Source organism: Melanotaenia boesemani, chromosome 12 (assembly GCF_017639745.1).
Source record: "Melanotaenia boesemani isolate fMelBoe1 chromosome 12, fMelBoe1.pri, whole genome shotgun sequence".
Lineage (NCBI taxonomy): Eukaryota > Metazoa > Chordata > Actinopteri > Atheriniformes > Melanotaeniidae > Melanotaenia > Melanotaenia boesemani.
Window position 1 is genome coordinate 1,429,380 of NC_055693.1, and position 5,569 is coordinate 1,434,948.

The following is a 5,569-nucleotide window of genomic DNA, read 5'->3' on the forward strand; positions in this document are numbered from 1 at the left end:
AGGACATTTTCTTTCATTTGTTTTCTGTCATGTCCAACCTGAGCCCAGATAGAAACAAATGTTTGGCCCAAATCTGGTCCAGAGCTGCATTTTTATTTGGTCCAGATGTGGCCTTGCCTTGCGGTGTAGCTGCCCAAACCCAGCCACATGATGGCCACATTAGTCCCACAAGGAAATTACCATAAGGAAGGTTTCCCGTATCAAGACTACGGAAGCAGCCAGGCTTGCAAGTTTTTTTTTTTTTTTAAAAACCAACGCAGAGACAAACATGCAATCAAACGCACAGTCACTCCTAGCAAGACTCAAACCAGCTTAACATCATGTCTTTGAACTGTAGGAGGAAGCCAGGAGAGAACCCATCCCTGAGAAACCTACTGGTTCTTAATATATTATAAAAATAAGATATATTAAGTATGCACATTAATAAATTATATTTGATTTTATCGAGTGTTTCAGGTTTACTGGGAGATTCATGGCCCTCCTCCAAGTGCTCCATCATGCTTTGGATGCAGCAGTCTGTCTCTGAAGGAGCTCTGCAGGGCTGTCAGTGTTCGCGGGGGAGCAGAGCTGTTTTACTGCGATGTCTCAGTACAGCAACAGACGCAAGCTGACGTCAGATCTGACAAAGGATGAAATTGCGACGTGTCTGTTGGGTTTTACCAATCACTCATTTTTAAACTTTATCTTGAGATAACGAGTAAATTAACTCGTTATCTCAAAACTCGTTATAACTTTGTTTTTTGTATGATGAGATAAAATAGCCAGTTATCACAAGAAAACAATCCTCATTATCTTGAGATAATGAAAAAATTCACCCCCAATCTCAAGATAATGATTAAAAAAGAATAATAGCCGATACTGGCCGCTTTAGGCTTCCGTACAGGACCACTTTGGCCCACACAACACTTGTGCCATAACTAAGCCATAAGTGGCCCGGATTTGGCCCAAACATGTCTTCTACCTGGGAGAGGCTTCATCTCTTATTTTTCTTGATTTTTCCTTTCTTTCATTTATTTTTCAGCAGTTGTGATTTTCTGGCTTTTACCTCAGTGGTTTGGTGACTGTCAGCTGAACCTGTCTCTCCTCCCGGACCTTGCCCTCCCTTCATTTAGTTTCCTGTGAAACTGATATAAGTGCAGGCAGTGGTGCTGCCACATTTTACATGCTCACCTCCAGGATGATGTGATGACTGGAACTACATCCTGTCTTTATTTTTTTATGTTTGACCAAACTTTAAATAGAAAAATAATATATATAACATATGAAAATAAAAAATATAAAAAGGCATTTACAATGGATGATAAATAAATAAAATAGACCCGGTTGTGTACCGGGGAGGGACCAGTGAATTATTTGTCAGACTGTAAATAAATGATGGCTAGAGCTGCAGCTCTGATCCTCTCTGACCCCGGTCACCCTAGTTTTCAGCTGTTCCAGTCTTTCCATCAGGGAGGCGTTCTGGAGCATCAGAACAGGTGCTCCTGATGGTTGTCTGCTTTGTCTTCATACAGAGGCTGTTTCCAGGTGCAGCAGCTGGTTGTCTGCTTCTCTGTTTTGATTATGTTGCTTTTCCTCTACTTGTTCTGATTCTTTGTGGATGCACTGTGTATTGCTTACAGCACTTAGGGCAGCGGTGGTGGTTTTAAATGTGTTTTATAAATAAACCATTGACATTGTTTTGTATTTTTGTTTTGTTTTCTGTTGGTTTAATTAATTATACATTTTTTTTTATCATCTTGATTTAAAAAGAGTCATCTACGGGAGCTTCATATCCACAAACCTTCATGTCCTTTACATCCATAAAACTCTGCTTGGCAAAGTAAAAATGTCCTTGTTCTGCAGCCTGATGCTGGACAGAACGAGGAGGAAAACTAAGACAGAAGGTGGGAAGTGAAGGCATCATTGGTGTTTGTGGCAGATCCCAGTAGCATCAGTTCACTTATTTACAGCTGATCCTACAGAGACCCTCAGGACCAGGACCAGACCTCTGGTAGAGAACCTGAGGCTGAGCGGGAGAAAGCCCACACGGTGGCGAGAGGGGAGTGTGTCTGCAACATAATGATAAAAATAAAATAAGTGGAAGAATGACAGCTGATGCATCTTCCGGCTGGTTTTCATGCAGACGGAGTTTAAGTGGAACGTTACTGAACTCTGCTGCAGCTTTGCTGCATTATTAATACCCGACAATATGTGTGTTGACAGCCAGAGAGGTTGCAGCACGCAGCTTTCACCGACACTTCCTGTCATCCATTATTTGTGAATCATAAAGCCCTACACTCCAGCTGCACACACAACTCTTAGCTCATCTCACTTAATGTGTAACTTCACCCCGCAAACACACCACTCTGGTCAAAGGTTTGTTTCTCCCAAAGACTCAAAGTTGCTTCCTCAGAACAAAAAGCAACAGTCGAAACTTGAGTTTGGATCAGGCTCCTGTTTCTGGTCATCATTAGGTTATAAGTCTTGGTCAGATGATGGAGGAGAAGCCGTGGGCGTTGATCTCTGAAGTCGGGGGTGATCGGGGTTACCTTCCAGAGCTCGCTGACATCGTGAAGCAACATTTCCAAATCATCTGCTGCAACGACTTCCTGCAGAACCCGGAGCTTCACGCCTTCAAGATCCAGGTTCTGCTGAACTGGAAGTATTTCCCCGCAGTGGAGCCGGCGCTGCTCAGACTGCTGCCCTCCCTGAAGGTGGTGGCCAGCGGAGGGGTGGGTGTGGACCACCTGGACATACCCTTCATCAACAGCCTTGGGGTGAAAGTGGCCAACACCCCTGGAGTGGTCAGTGACTCCACAGCGGATTTAGCCATGGGCCTGATTCTGGCGTCAGCTCGCAGGATTGTGGACGGTGAGATTAAAGTTTCTGATCCTGTCAGGGTGAAGGCGGATGTTCTCACAGGTTGTCTGAACCCGGCAGTAATGACTCCATTCAGGGACCTAAAAATTACATAGCATCTGATCCAGAATGTAGAATTTTTTAACCTAAATCAGTGATTTTTGACCTTTTCTGTGCCTGAAAAATTGCCCATAATTTCATTCAGCTTGTGTTTGTAAATGATTCTCATTCTCATTATTCATTTAAAAGAGCTGTTCAAAAGAATTCATTCATTCATGAACGTCACATCTCTAGCGTAGACTGATTCAGTCTTTAAGTAAAAGAACTAAAAAACTCAAGTAAATCTGACTGAGAATAATTAGTTCAAACAACTAGAGGGCAAAAAGAAAACGGGCAAAGTGAACTAAAGGCTTTTAGTCGTTCAGGTTAATACAACTTAACGCGTTTAGACTGAATGTTTGAAAAACTGAAGTGAGCTGAAGTTAAGTGAACAGGTTTCTACCTAGTTTCTAGTAAAATCGGGATAATCAAGGATTACAGTGTATGGTCACCAGCTGTGGATGACCATACACTGAAAGAACCGACTCATGAATACAAGCAGCTGACACCTGAGAGCACATGCATGCAGGTTCCTCCTCAGGGTGTCTGGACTCTCCCTCACAGATAGTGGGAGAAGCTCGGTGATTCAGGAGGAGGTCAGAGTAGAGTCACTGCTCCTCCTAGATGAGGTGGATCAGGCATCTGGTTGGGATGCCTCCTGGAGGTGTTCTGGGTGCATCCCACTGGGAGTAGACCAGGGGAAGACCCAGGACATGTTGGAAGGACTACATCTCCCAGCTGGTCTGGGAATGCCTTAGGATCCCCCTGGATGAGTGGGAAGAGGTGGCTGAGGAGAGAGAAGTCTGGGCTTTCCTGCTGCTGCTTCCCTCTTCAGGTCTATAAGAAATGATGAATCATTCTTTTTTATTGCTTTTCCTCGTAGGTCACAGGATAGCTACAGATCCAGAGACGGTCCATATCCCACAGAACCTGATGGGAGTCCAAGTCTCAGGGTCAACTCTTGGGATCGTTGGAATGGGGGAGATCGGATATAAAATCGCCCAAAGAAGTAAAGGCTTTGAAATGAGGATTGTGTATCACAACAGGACCAAGAGGTAAACAGAAGTTGAGAAAAACCTCATCCCATGTTTTCTGAACCCATCAGGAACCTTCGGAAGAACTCATCTGTTGAACTTCTTGTTCCATAGCAGGAGTGCAGAGGATTGAGGAGGGCGGTTGGAGCAACGTACTGCCAGACCCCGGAGGAGCTGCTCAGATGCTCAGACTTCATCGTGATCGCCGTCAAACTGACCTCAGAAACCAGAGGCCTGATTGGCTACAGGGAGCTGTCCCTCATGAAGCCCACGGCGACGCTGGTGAACATCAGCAGAGGTGAGAACTCAGAGGTTCCTCAGTGGAGGTGATTCCTGACCAGGTGAAGACTCCTGATTCTTTGTGTCTCAGGTCAGGTGGTGGACCAGGATGCCTTAGTGGAAGCTCTTCAGTCAGGAACGAATCCGGGCCGGCGGCGCTGGACGTGACCCATCCTGAACCGTTACCGAGGGTCTGGTGTCTATAAACTCACCGTGAGGAGGACAGCTGGCGTGATGGCGCTGACAGCTATGTCCTTCTGCTTCCTGTGCAGGAACCACCCCCTCCTCAGCCTGTCCAACGTCCTCATCACCCCCCACATCGAGGATCAACACCTTCCAGACAGCCAGACAGATCGTGGAGAAGATGGTGAGAAAACGCAGTGGCCGCAGTCAGAGGACTTCCTGTTCCAAACCAAGTCAAACCATATATCAGCTCTTCATCAGTGGCTCCTCCTCCTCCTCTTCAGAGGAGAACTGAGTTAAGATGATTTCTCTCTTGGTCAGTGTTGTTTTAGAGTTTAATCTTTACACAAAATCCTGAAGATGATTGTTTGAAGGTTAAACATCAGCTGACTGGACCTGGAGCAGGAACCAGTCTGAGCTGGTTCCAAGTCCAGGACCTCCAGTTCTCTTATTCAGAGAAAAACTCCCTGGATACCATCCCACAAATAAAATCTAACATTCTAGTTATTTTCTACCTTGATTTAACCAGAAAAGATCTCCATGAGATTAAAATCTCGTTTCTGGTTGGAAGGGGAGGTTCTGGTGAAGTGAATGAGGGAACCGGATCTCCTCAGCAGGTTCACAAAGGGATGGCCGTACCGATGCTTCGATGCTTTTAAATGTCCAAGTACCACCGAGGTAATACAAACATGTCATTTTCATGCCACTCAGGCTTCAAGCTGCAGCAGCTGCTTTTATCTGATCCTCAGGGACCTGATTGGAGCTGATTGCTCAGTGATGACAGCTGCTGGACCAGCCTGCAAAGCTTCATCCTGAGCTTCTGATTCATTTTTCCTGCCATATGTTTCCACTACATTCATTCTCTGAACCACTTAGTCCATTACAGGTTGTAGGTAAGCTGGAGCCTATCCCAGCATTAACAGGTGAGAGGCAGGTACACCTGGACAGGTCACCAGTCCATCGCAGGCCAACACAGAGACAAACAACCACAACACACACACACACACACACGCACCACACACCTCACTCACTCCTAGGGAGAAATTTAGAGTCATCAGTTAACCTAACATGCATGTCTTTGGATGGTGGGAGGAAGCCGGAGAACCCGGAGAGAACACACACATACACAGGGAGAA

The 5,569-nt window shown here is 45.6% G+C and overlaps 1 pseudogene; it reads left to right on the forward strand.

The window, feature by feature from the left end:
* Positions 1–2,407: 2,407 nt before the first annotated feature.
* LOC121650723 lies at positions 2,408–5,280 on the forward strand (annotated as a pseudogene).
* Positions 5,281–5,569: the final 289 nt, after the last annotated feature.